The 14559-nt window shown below is 32.3% G+C and overlaps 2 protein-coding genes across 2 annotated transcripts in view; one reads left to right on the top strand and one right to left on the bottom strand.

The window, feature by feature from the left end:
* LOC125875055 (inactive poly [ADP-ribose] polymerase RCD1-like) overlaps nucleotides 1-14559 on the bottom strand; it is a 485870-nt gene that overhangs the window by 95185 nt on the left and 376126 nt on the right. The window lies entirely within an intron of this gene.
* LOC125875097 (dolichol-phosphate mannose synthase subunit 2-like) overlaps nucleotides 6952-14559 on the top strand; it is a 250508-nt gene continuing 242900 nt past the window's right edge. Inside the window, exon 1 of the mRNA XM_049556180.1 lies at nucleotides 6952-6956. The gene's annotated coding sequence lies outside the window, so the exon portion shown is untranslated. The remainder of the gene's footprint in view (nucleotides 6957-14559) is intronic.

Here is a 14559-nt window from a genome sequence, read left to right as displayed (position 1 = left end):
GTGTGTACCTTAATATTTGCAGCGGAAAAGTAACGTTTTGATTTTCCCTATTTTTTTTTTCATGTTCTCACGTTTGCACGTTCTCTCCTCTTTTTCTTCAAGTTCTATTGTTGTTACTATTCTGAAAAGAAGAGGTCTCCTTTTAAAAGGAGGGATTTGAACAGTTACAACTCCTTACCCGTTCCCTCTTCTTTTCAGAAACAACATTAGCTTATGCAATTATTTAATTCTTTTCTAAAACTTAAATAAAATGAATCAGATCGAATAAGATTGGATTGGTCCACATGAGAGACCCATGACCTACCAAAAACTTACATGTGGTTTATACTCAAAATTATACATGAAAAATAATATTAGACCATAAGAAAATATATATGAAGTTAGCATTTATCCATAATTTCTAGCTAAACCGTCACTATATAGCTCCCAGCTAATTGAATCTTCATATAATCCATTGTTAATTCATAATAAATAGAATTAGCATGAAATTTTGATTATTTTAACTATAAATTTATTCCGTCACTAAATTCTTATTTTTTGGAAGTGATTGCGGAGAATGGTGACATGCTCTATCCAATAATGATGTAACAATGACTTCTGCAAATAATGGTGGACCTACGTTATGGATTATGGATGCTCATGCACCTTTACATTTGAAGTCAAAAGCTATTATTTTTATATAGAAAAAATAATAATTCATATACACTGATTAAACACACACAATTTTCACATTAAAAGTAATTACAACCATAATTTCAAATTTTTAAATCCAACAATATATTTGCAAAATTCAAAATTTTCAACTTTGTCAGCTCCGTTTTGATCATTTTTCAAGAATGAGAGAAATTAAAAGAAACGAAGGAGAAAAAACAATTTACCATATAACTTTTTTATCTGAAAATTAATTAATACGAAAAAAAAAACCCAGGCTAATAGTACTAATATATTACCAACATCAAAATCTGGAATTTTTAACAAAGAACTAATATCCAAATTATATTCAAATATCGAACAATTAATTTTGTGAACAAAATGCAGATTTACCCCCAATATATTAACTTGTACATATCCATCCTGCCACAATTCTATTCTATTCCAATTTCAACCTAGTGATAGAAAATGTTGATATATCTCCTTTTATTCTGGATACGCAAGGAAATATCAAACACACGATGTATGTAATTGATAGAGAGAAAAATTAATATACAGAATAGTATAAATTAATTTCAACAAGGAAAGTTACGTTGCATAACTAATCCTGTGAACATATATATATCTTGTCTGTTATCAACCATAGGAAGATCTAAGACAGACTGGATCTGTATGATATCGTATAATAATATATATAAAAAAAAGTGTATATATATAGAGAGAGAATGATATTACCGTCATTATATTTAAATTCTGAATTTACCTATTTTATGAAATGTTAACGTACTATTTGACGTTGCAGATCTTCAAAACTCCAATCCCTTCTAATTCCTGGGCTCCTGACTAACTTGGGTGTCTCTGTAGGGAATTCAATTGGACCACTATTACACGTGCGATGCGAACCTTTTTTGACCTTCTTCTCTGGGATGATCGAAAGCGAATGACTCTTATTTTTTTCATTACTAGTTGATTCCAAATTCCCTGACCAACTCCTTTCTACCGATCTTCTGCTAAACTTGTGTTTTTCTTTATTATTTTTGTCAATATTGTTATTGAATTTTTTCTCATTTAATTCGTTTGTTGAATCTGTCCTCGATATCTTGCAGGTTAAACAACTGAGACTCATATTTGATTGTGCAAATTAAAGAAGAAGAAGAATAAGAAAAAATGATATGAGTCTTTGTGTTATTCAATTAACATTAAAAGTTTTGCCTTTCATGCAGAGAGAAAGTACGGGATTTTGTTATCAATTGATGTTTCTGAGTTATTTTGTTTTTTCTTAATTTACTCCGTTTAATATTACTTGAGGTGCTATTATTTTGGTTGATAATCAGCATTCTTAATTTTGGTTTTTTTTTTTTTTTTGGATCCCACAATAAAGCCAAATCAATTTTTAGTTAATGGCTAATATATCTTACTTTCAAAATTGGCCAATCTTATCCGTCGATTCGATAATGTTGGGTCAGTGGAAAGATTATGACACGTGTATGTCCGTTAGTATAAATGGTATATATGCTCTAGTTTTTGGACGGCAGAGACACCAATGTCCCAAAAGTATAACAGAGGGTATATGCATACCATTTACGATAGTTCAGGGGTATATTTGTCTTTTTTCCCTAAATGACATAATAAATTATTACAAAGCTATTTATTCTCCACTTAAGTAAGTGTTTCATCTAACTTTTTAATTGATCAAACTTTAATTCAATAAAAAAAATTGAACATAAATTGTAGCGTACTAGTCTTTAATATAATCCTCCTGCATAGTATTGACAATCTCCTCACGTTGAACTTGCATTTCTCGATCATATGACCGAGAAAACGAACTAACATTGTTACTTTGAGCCATTTGTAGGTCAATATCATTCACAACTATATTTTCATGCTCATAGACCATAAATATTTCATCAATCCTTTGATATTCTCGTATATAATTATGTAACATTGTACAAGCTATGTCAATTTTCACTTGTGTGTCAATATCATAGTGGTTCATGCCTTGTTTCACTTGTGTGCAATTATACATTTTCAGTGCATTAATTTCGTGTTAAAATAAAACATATTGGAAGTAGTGATTATCAAACATACATCATCAATTTTGTCCATTTTCATATTAAATTGCTTTAAACATTTTCATATGTAGCCGAAAGAGACGTTCTTTTTATTATGAAAAAAAAGTATTACTCCCTCCGTTCTTATTTATATTCACCAAATCAATTCCTACTTTATCATTACACTCACCAAATTCAAAGTAATAACAAAATTATGATATGGAATTCCCAAATCATGATTTTTGGAGAATATGAGAATATGGAATCAACATGAAATCGCATGTCCAACCGCTGATCCCATCTCGCAATTTTGTATCTTGATATGGTATCGCATGGCCAAACACCTACTTAACACAATGACAAATACCAATCATCCTAATAAGACAAACACTATAATACCTACTAACCTTCTATCCTTATACGCGTCCTCTACATACTCCTTCCTATTTAATAAAAAAACTGTACATAACCTTCCCCTATTGCCTTGGTATGTCCAGATATCCAGTGACGGAGTTAGGATTTCAGTTAAGGGGGTTCAATATATGAAGAAGCAAACATGTGAAAATTCTAGGGCGTAGAAGAGAAAGACTAATCTTAACCTGCTAAATTTAACTAGACAAATTCAAAGGGTGTTTGAATAATCTAAAGCCCCATTTTGAACCCTAAAATTGTATCTGTCGATCCAATCTTTTCATGGATTCAACAAATTCAAAAAGAGACAACAATATAAGAAAGTAAAATAACCAATATAATCCTTAAGCATGTTTTTATTGTATAACCATGTATCATATGTACAAATGTTATTGTTTTACACACATGAGCTTCTAACCATCAAGAATAGTAACAATAGTTTCTTCCATCTCATTAACTTCATAGTACGCTCCGTTTTCAGGCTCACTAATTGAAAATTTGATAGTAGTCATCCCAGCATGTTATCCTTCGTACACTAGGAATACTAGACGATTTTTGAATTTAGCTATGATATAGCTTGTAGTCGAGATGAAAACTCGATAACCCTATCACTTTTCTTCAATAACCCATCTATTATGTAATTTGAATTTGAGGCATAACTCAAGTTAAAATACCTAGCTTTTTATTCAGTTTTACCAATATTTTCTTAAAATCCCAAAATTCCCCAGTAACATCAAATTTTAGTAGAACTTACTTGCCATTGGATTCATGGACCAACCAATACGGTTCTTTTTTGAAAATGAGATCGCATTTATATGGATTAAATATCTTTATTAGGTTAGCTATATTGAGTTTACCTTAAATTCATTTTTCATTATCAAATTTTCTTATAAATAGAAAAGAAGCCAAAAGCTACTTTATATATATGACTATTTCTACGGTATGCCCCTTTAAAGGGAACAATTATAAGATATTGTGTTTAAGATTTTAATTTACAATATAAAATATATTCTTTTTTATTTACAAAACTAAGTTTTTAATTACAAATATGAAAATTTTAAATAAAATATACGCTTTTTTTTTTGTTAGTGTGCTTATTTTTTGGAACTCATAACAAGATCTCTTTTTTTCTCTCTCCATTTCATCTCAATTACAAGAATGTTCTCTCTCTTAATGGGATATGCTTCTCTCTCTTATTACTCTCTCATCTCTTCCATTGTTAGCATCTAAGGTAAAAACCTCCCTTTTTGATAATATTTTTGGTTCTTTTCTATTCTTGTTTTTTTTTTCTTTTTAAAAATCACCTCTAATTCAAGAACAAAATTTGTTTTTGTTATTGTTTTTTACTATGAAAAATTCTATGCATTCTACTTCTAGAAAGGACCTTAAGTCAAAGTTTCGACGCAGTATTAACAGCCTCATCATATGTTCTAAATTACGTTTTGAGTTAAATGCATTTACTCAATTTCCCATAAGTGGATATGAAAGAGCAATTCATGCCATCAATAGTGAAATTTCTTTCTCTGTTACAACTAATTCGCCAAAAAAAGGTAAGGAGAAAGTTGTTAGTGCAAATTCTATCATTATTACCTTCAAATCGCCAAAAAAGGGAAGCTAAGGAGAAAAAATTACAACTGCTAATTCAAAGAAGATCCGTATTATCATGGTGAATATGATTTGTATCAAGTGGTCCATAAATTATAGGAATAATTTTTAAACACAAAAATATTTTCGTATATACACTTTGGTGACCGATTTGGTACCATTGTTGATGATATGTTATGTTATTTGAAATAGTGATATGTGTTAAGGAATATACTTTAGTGGCTGATCTGGTACAATAATTGGTGATTTGTTGGTTTTTAAATGTGATGTGTTTTAGTGTATATATTTTGATGGATGATATATAATTGAAATATTGGTAATCTATTGATATAAATTTGATGGATGGTGTGGCAAATTTTTTGGCGATATGTTGATTTGGAACTATAAAAGAAAATATAATTATAATTGATGGTAAGGTTGATTTTAGTTATATGTTTCAACCCTACAATGCATAACACCATCATCTAATCAAGTATATACAAACTTTTTAGTATTGTCAAATTAATTTACATGGTGCACAATGTGTTGTAACCTTTATGTCAAGTTCAAATTTTTAATAACTATAACAACTGAAAATAATTGGTGAATTTGTTGGTTAAAAAATAATGGTGATTTGTTGATCTAAAGTTGCAATATTTCATAGTGTATATATTTTGATATATGTGGTATGACTAATTTTTTTGGTGATATGTTGACTTAGAACTATAAAAGATGTTGATTTATAATTGATGGTAAAATTGATTTTAGTTATATGTTACAACCGTATAATACATAACACCATAATCTAATCAAATATATATCAATTTTTTAGGGGAAAAAGGTCTAAAATATATCTGAACTTTGACCGAAATTGTTGTAATGATACCGAACTTTGGAAAGGACCTTTTACCCCCTGCACTATTTAATAGTGTATTTTAAAGGTATATATGTGCCCACGTGGACATCATAAATATTGCATCATTATAAATAGTAATGTGTCCACGCGGGCACATATATACCTTTAAAATACACTATTAAATAGTCCAGGGGGTAAAAAGTCCTCCATAAAGTTTGATATCGTAGCAACAATTTCGACCAACGTTGGAGTATTTTTCAGACCCTTTTCCCATTTTTTAGTATCATCAAATTAATTTACATGGGGTACAACATGATTTAACTTCGGTGTCAAGTTCAAATTAATCTAATTCAATTTTACCCTAATGAAAGAATTATATCAAATTATAATCAAATAAATTTTAAAAAAATAAATGCATACATTGATGATAAATTTAATTTTTTGCTATATGTTCCAATATATATTAGTGCAAAAAATGATTTAAACAAAAAAATGAAAGGAGAGAAATAAAAAAGAATTTTTTTGGGAAAATAAAATGGGGTAAAAGTTGGTAGGAAATACATAATTACCCCATGGAACTTATACCATTTTTTTAAGTAGATACCTTAAGTTTACGGGAGTCCTATTACCCCACGAAACCATCCAAAAGCACAATAAATACATCATTTTGACCCGTTTCAAACCCATCAGTGTTGTCACGCAAGTTGGGCGCGTCAAGGAATAAAAAAACAACATCCAACCAATGTTAAACCACCATGTGGCATTCCCAATTTGAATTAGCTTCCTCATTAAATAGACCATCTTCCCCAAAATTCTCCATTGTTAGCCGTTGGATTTCTGTAAAAAAAATTTATTTTTTTTTGTTTAAAATCTGTGAAATCTGTGATTAGGTTTTGAGGGAGAGATGTCAAATGCAAGCTTGAATCGCATTTGTAATGACGAGAACAATCCAATGTTGCATTTAACAATGCGATGCAAACATGGAGACTTGATGCAATTGCAGACTTCGTGGTCTGAGGACAACCCAGCTAGAAGATTTTGGTCCTGTCCACGCTTTCGTGTAAGTTCGATACATATTTCTTTACTCTTTTTTTTTGTTCAATGTTTCAATAAATTCACCGTGTATGGCCTATTTTAGGAAAATTCATGCAAGTACTTTAGATGGAGGGATCTTAAGGAGATTGATATGCGATCCAAGTCTGTTATTCCAAGATTGGCGAATAGAATTAAGGAATTGGAAGAAGCATTACAATTCTATAAAGGTAAAGAGAAGATGAAATTGTTGGAGAAGAAAGTTGATCAAGTATGTCATGATAAGCTAATCAAGAAGAAGAAGAAGAAGATGAAATGTAGCATCTTGAATTGGAAGCTTATCATAGTGTTTGTCGCAGTGTTTTTTCTGATTTTAGGCATTAATAAGAATGTAAATGCTGGAAAATGTAGTTGTATGCCATTGAAATTGCCTTAGTTGTTATTTGTTGTTTTCGTTTATGTTTGGTTGTGTAATACATTGGAAGTTTGTTGTAGTTGCTTCTTTTTTCTGGTTTTAAGGCAAGCTTGTTTGGTTGTGTAATACATTGTTGTTTTTGTTGATATTTGGTTGTATAATACATCTATTTTGTGTGATATTGTGACCATTTAACAGTATACAGAACATTGTAATCTCTTCTGCCAACTTCCTTTCATACTTGATCGAAAGAGAATAATCAGAATGACAATCATTGTGACAAAATGAGAACTTCATTTCATTCTAACTGAAAGTTTGAAGTTGATACAACTTGATTAAATATTACAAAGAAGAAAGTTGCATAAACAAACTTGGCAAAACACAATTGATACCCAATAATCCACCAAAATATAGTTTGGTATCAAGAAAAGTGTAAATAACACAATAATAACCAAACACAAAAAAAAAAACAACCACAAAGTCAACTATTTTTTAGTAGTTGAATTGCTTTGGCTGTCATTAATAGCAGTAGTTGCAGACCTTGTTTGAATTCTTTTTTCACCCCTCATTTGTTGAAGTCTATTACTCGTAATGGCTGATTTTCCCTTCCATTTCACTCCAAAATGTGGTTGATAGCCAATATCTCCAGTAACTTCATCAGACCTCCTTGGAACTCTTGTACCAATGTCAACAACTCTACTACTTTGCATTCCTGGCAGTATAAATAAACCACAAAGGTTAGTAAAAGTATATGAAAAATCATCATCACCAACCAATAACAGTTGTACTTACATTAACAGTCGTAAAACCATCATCACCAATCAATACTCCAAATCCTACCATCCTTGACCTCTTAAAAGGTCTTGAAGATTGTCCACCACTAGTGCCTTCATTCTCATGATTTTTTTGAGGCATACCTATTCCCCTACATCTTCCTCTATTCGTTTCTTCATTCACTTGGTTTTGGTGAGGCATCTCTCTTCCGTTGCTTGTGTTTTCATTTTCTTGTCTTTCTTGAGGCATTCCCCTTCCTTTGGCGCCCCTTCCTTGAGGCATTGTCTGTGTGCTCTCTTGGCTTTCTTGAGACATCCCCCTTCCTTGGCCCTTCCTCTTCCTCTGCCTCTTCCTTGAGGCATTGCATGTGTGTTCTCCTGGCTTCCTTGAGACATCCCTCTTCCCTTGGCCCTTCCTCTTCCTCTACCATTTTCATTATTTGATCTAGCCTGATTATTATAATACAACATATTAGTATATATTCAACTAAATATTAATGACAATTGATACATTTACCTGTGGTTGAGTAGAAGTTGTTGCAGTTTGAGTTGGAACAGTTGGAGGAATAGGACAACCTTTTTTATTGTGGCCCTTTGTATGGCAATTGCTACAAGTCATAACAGCTCCACATTTGTTAAGCTTACCAGTTCTGTTTGTTTCATTTGCCTCTTTCCTTCTAGCTTTACTTGGTCTTCCAGGCAACTGTTTAACTGCTGGTGGTTGAACTGTTGGATTAACAGATGGTGGCCACATATTCATATTGTTCATTGGCTGGATAATATATTCATATGTCCTTAGATAGGTTTCCTTGTTATAACTGCTGGCCACATAATGAATTGGTTCATAGTGCTTGTAGTGTAGGGCAGCAACACTATGAGGACAAGGTATGCCCTTAAGCTGCCAAGCTCTGCAGCTACAAGTGCGCCTAACAATGTCTACACAATGTGTAAAGCCTTTGTCTACAACCTCAAAACCCCTTTCTCCATTCCATGATATGTTACACTGCATTGACTTATTAATGCTTTGTTGTAAAATCTTGAAAGCCATGGGAGAAATATCAGTGACCCATGTATTTGAGAACTCTCGTAATTGACCAATTCTTTTCATCATCTTTATCCTAATCTCTTCCAGCATTGTAACGATTGTCTTGTATCTTGCAGACAATATCCATGAATTGAAGCTCTCTGCCATATTGTTATCAACCGAGTCACATTTGTTATGTTCTTTGAAGTATTTTTTACACCACCTTTCTACATTGTAGTACAAAAGACCATCCAAGTAGTCACTTCCCAATTTCTTCATAGCATCTATGTGGTCCCTCAATTCAGCTTCAAATGTAGATTTTGCAATCTTCCAGAAAACATTTCTTCTCTCTATTCCCTTCCAATTTTTGCACCAATTTACAAGGACATGTCTAGCACACATCCTGTGTTCAGCAAGTGGTAATAAATCTTCCACTGCAATTTTCAGTCCCTATTAAAGAAAGAAAATAAACATATAAAAGAGTTAATGTGAATAAAAAAGTATATAGAATATAAGATGAATGTGTATTAATAACCAAGGACATACCTTTTGCATATCAGTAATCAGGGTAAGTTCATGTCCTTCTCCAAGATGAAGATCATCCTTCACTAGAGTCAAAAACCATGCCCAAGTAAATTTATTCTCAACTTCAACTATTGCCCAGGCAATGGGCAACATCTGGTTATTTCCATCTTTGCAAACTGCCACCAATAACTGACCTCTGCACACTCCTTTGAGAAAACATCCATCTAGACCAATGCATCTCCTAGTACCTCCAAAGAAAGCTTTCTTTAAAGCATGAAAGCACACATAAAATCCTTCAAAGATTTTATGCCCAGTTTCAGCAATTTCTCCAACTTTAACAATACAAGTGCTACCTGGATTTGTTCTTAAAATCTCATCTCTGTAATAAAAAATTCTACCATACTCAGCAATATGATCACCCATAATCTCTTTTAACACTCTAGCTCTAGCTCTTCTCACTATTGTCTTTCCAACTTGAATATCCAATTCTTTTCTAATAAGCTCTTGCAACTTGATAATTCTGATGTTTGGCTGCTCAGTTATTCTATCCTTGTATCTAACAGCTAGAAACCTTGAATTGCACAAATAGTTATGAGTTGAAGACACACAAATATGGATAGGGTTGTAGTTTTTAACCACAAAATCTGTAGTTTGGCTATCCAAACTTGCAACCAATAACCAAGGACAACCCTTTTTGCAACACCTAACTCTGACTCTTCCAGGCTCATTCACATATTTCTCAATTTGAATTTTTTCTTGAACTGCATATTTGGTTACAGCTTCCCTAAATTCTCTTACATTTGCAAACACCAAACCTAATTCCCAAACAATCTTCTCAGAAGTTGGATAAAAAATAACTCTGTTTTTTTTCTTCTTTCTAACAATTTGTTCAACCTCTTCACCATCTCCCCATCCTGTTTCTTCTTCTAATTCAAAGCTAGGAGCTTCATCACTAGGATAGTAAGGTTCATCACCCCCTAACTTACCTAATAAGTTATCCTTACTGCCAACATTTGTTTCATCATATCCTATATCTGGGCCCTTTTCAGTAGTATGAATCTGTTCTGTAGTTGTGCCTCTAGTTCTCCTGTTTGACCTGTTGAAATGCCTTCTTGAAGCCCTAAAATCCCTATACTCTTCATGAACATCACTATCTAAACTCTCTTCACTGCTATACACTTCAGATCTCTCATCTGATTCATTATCTGATTCATCATATGATTCATCATCTGAACTTTCTACACTTAGATTGGAAGGTTCAGCAGCAGGATTAGAAGGCTGATAAGAAGTGTTAGAAGGTTCACCAAGAGGATTAGAAGGCTGAGATGAAATGTTGGAATGTTCACCAAGAGGATTAGAAGGCTGAGATGAAGGGTTGAAATGTTCAGAATGAGGGCTAGAAGGTTCAACAGGATACTCAATTTCATTAAAAAATGTAAAAGATTCCCCACCTACCCCACCTATACCACTGTCCATCACATGGGGGACATAATCCAAAGCCAATGGAGCAATTTCTGGCCCATTAGCCTCATGACAGACATAAACATTCATTATATCCCCATTTTTAAACATAGAGAAAATGTCACAAATAACCTTATCACTTTTAACTTCAACCAAAAAGCCATCGATTGGAGATCTAATAAAAAAGGAACAATCTGTTGTATATCCTAAGTCCTTTATGTAGCCTTTCAGTTCAAAATATGACATTCGATCAGTGTCTACTTTCAAGAATTCAGTCACAGACCCACCAACATAATCAGATGGGGGACCAAACACAATTTTTCCCCCATGATACCATCTCAAAGTTATAAGAACAAATGACATTGTAAGAAATCCTGAAAACACAGTTACAAACAGATCTCAGAAACACTGAATCAATGAAAGTTACAACAATATTCAACAATAACAACCCAACAACAACAACAACCCAACAAAGAAATACACATCAACTGCAACAGGCCAACTTCCCAATAATATAGATGAGTAATATACACAACAACAACATGACGACAAACGAAACACGCATCAAACAATGTAAATAAACTAACGACTAATCATTACAAAATTCACTTACAATGTAAAATAAACTAACCTATGAGCCTTCACTTCTTCGTTTCGCCACCAATATTCAACAAATTTCAACAAGCAAAGTTACCAACTAGCTTTGCCTCATGAGATTTCTTAGGGTTTTGATCAGTTGAAGAGGGAGAGACGAGGTAATGTGAGAGTGAAATGGGTTGGAAGTTTCTTTGGGTTTGGGTTTGGGTTATGGGTTAAAAAATGAATGGGTTAGGATAAAACCCGGCCTTTGTTAAATGGGTTGGAGGTGTGGCACACGCTCTTGGATTGAGAGCACTGATGTTGAAAAAATGATGTATTTATTGTGCTATTGGATAGTTTCGTGGGGTAATAGGACCCCCGCAAATATAAGGTGTCTACTTAAAAAAAAGGTATAAGTTCCATGGGGTAATTATGTATTTCCTCTAAAAAAACAGAGAAAGAGAAAGAGACGAGTGAAGAGAGAGAAAAAGAGAAGGAATGAAAAAAAATTCAGAAAAGAAGGGTGGTCAGAAAAATAGAATCCGCTTGTTCAATATTTTAGGAAAAAGATTAGAAAAGAGGAGAAAAATCACGAATTACAATAAAATGAGAGGAAATTAAGGAATACAATATTATTTAATATAGGAAGTTGTTGTATTCTAATTTCCCGAATTATTTTTTATTTGCCTTGTTTTGTAAAAATTCTATTGTTATATGAGTGAAAAGTTAAATTATTGTTATATAGGGGTTATTTAGATATTAAATGGTATATTTAAGTTTTTAACATTTTTTGAAACTGTGATTTAGGGATATTTTTGAACAGATTATTTAATTAATTGTTTTAGGGTATTTAATGTGTAGTATCTATCCCTAATCTATAGTATTTCTCTTGTATATATTATAAGTTTTTAGTGAATGGTGTATAATTGACTCCCTTTGATATTGTGTAGCTTTGGCCATGCGCACACATATAAGAAGTTAATATCATTTTGTCTCGTACATTTATTGTTTCTAGTATATTATTTTTATTAGATATAAAGATTTTAACTTGACAATAAATATTTAATAGTAATATTATTACTAGAAGGAGTTAATCATATGTTAATCATATGTTTGCTTTATATTACTTTGGATTTTATTATAAGAAATATTGTTTATCAATATAAAGATTTGGTTAGCTTAATTCAAATTCTAAAATATACCATTAAAAAAAAGACAATCTTTCTTTCCTTCCTTTTTTCTATAACCTTCTATATTTTCTAATTAAGCAATAAATAAAATCATAGATCCACTATTTAAATTTTTTGAAAGTCCCAATAATTATGGGGCCTAGAAAAGGTGAATGCTTAAAAGGAAAAATAATAATAAGAAAAAAAAAAAGATCATCTAACATAGAAATTTTAGAGAAATATTTTCTAAAAATATCTCCAATGTAAAAGTGACCTTAACGACTCGTGAACCAAAATATTGTAGAGGCAAATAGCTATATATATGGAGATACGCCTAATGACAATGAAAATGAGTGATTTTGATTTTTTGGCCTTTGTTTGTCTCATACGCAAATTTCCTAGTTCAAAAGGTATAACTCGTTAAACTTGAATTTTTATCCATGACACAAGCAAGGTTAAATTTCAAGACCACACACCTCCAAGACAATATATTTGAAATTTTGACATAATGAGTGTGTTTGGTATAAAGGAAAACATTTTCCGGAAAATGTTTTTCAATTTTCTCATGTTTGGTTGGGTTAAATGTTTTGGAAAATATTTTTCTAATCAATTCATTTTCCTCAAATTTAAGGAAAATGACTTTCCTTCAAAACTTAAGGAAAACATTTTCCAAAACTATCTTCCAACTTTAAATTACAATTTTTTTTGTCCCTACCCTCAAACCAACCCCTCAACCACCCCCCTCCCCGCAAAAAATAAATAAATTTAAAGGTTGTTTTTAAAAAATGTTTTTAACCCCATCCTCACCCCTACACCCAGCCCCCTACCACCATAGGCGGATCTAGAATTTCGAGTCACTAGGTGCCAAGCAGAGGCGGACCCACATGATTTGATAGGGGTGCACCCATTAACTTCGAAAAAATGTGCTTGAGAAACGTATAATCAACAGTGCACCTATAAGAAGCGTAGGGGTGCCCTTGTGTAGTTGGTACAACTTACAAGCCAGAGGAACCACTCGCGAGAATACAGTTCAAATCTAGCTAGAACCCAATTTTATTATTTTTATTTTAAGTTTAGCTTATAACTCATATTTGAGTCATTAGTGACCAAGCAAATACTACATTATTCGTTAATTGTAGTGAAAGTTTCGCTAACTACCTAAATTAAGATAGTATTGATACACCGAAATCTTCAAATTTTGAATTCGCCTCTAATGCCCAGTAGACTCAGATTAAATCAACTTTAGATTCAAATAGAATTATTCGTCTTATGGACAAATGAGTGAGCGGGATTGGGCGACGGACTGAAGGCTGAAGGCTGAGGCTGAAGCTTTGATTAATTGCAGATTTTTGTTGTTGAAAAGTTTAAAGGAACAGCCAGGGTTTCAATGGTGAATGGAAAAAAAAATTCTTTATGTTTAATCAAATAAGAGAAAAGTTAAATTAAATTAGTTAAAAAATAATTATTGATTAATACTTAATAATAATAAGTTAACAAGTAAAAAAAAATTCAAAAAAACAAAAGAGAATGTGCCTTGTAGTTAAAAAAGAAACGCTGCTTGCAGTTTAAAAAAAAAACAAAAAAAAAGGCTACCACCTAACAAAAAGTTGTTAGTGGGGTTTGATCCCGCGAACTTAGACACAGAAATCTGATCGCCTATCACTGGCACCAAAGAACACTTTTGTTCACTGGGTGGCACATTTATTATTTTTACATATGATCTAATATAAATAGAGTTTCCGTCAAAACTTGTGGGTGGCGTGGCACCCCCACGGGTCTTAATAGATCCGCCCCTGCCTACCACCACCCTCCTCAAAAAGTAAATTAAAAGTTATTTTGAAAAGATATTTTTTATTTCTTTACCCCTTCCCCCACCCCTACCCTCACCCCCTTTAAAAAAAATTTAAGTTTGTTTTTTTTAAATATTTTATATTTCAAATTTTTATTTTTTCACCCCTACCCTCCCCCGCCACCCACCGCCACCAACAAAAAATTTAAGTTTGTTTTTAAAAAATAGTTTCAACTTTA

Source organism: Solanum stenotomum, chromosome 8 (genome assembly GCF_019186545.1).
Source record: "Solanum stenotomum isolate F172 chromosome 8, ASM1918654v1, whole genome shotgun sequence".
Lineage (NCBI taxonomy): Eukaryota > Viridiplantae > Streptophyta > Magnoliopsida > Solanales > Solanaceae > Solanum > Solanum stenotomum.
This window is presented reverse-complemented; position numbering and strand designations above follow the sequence as displayed.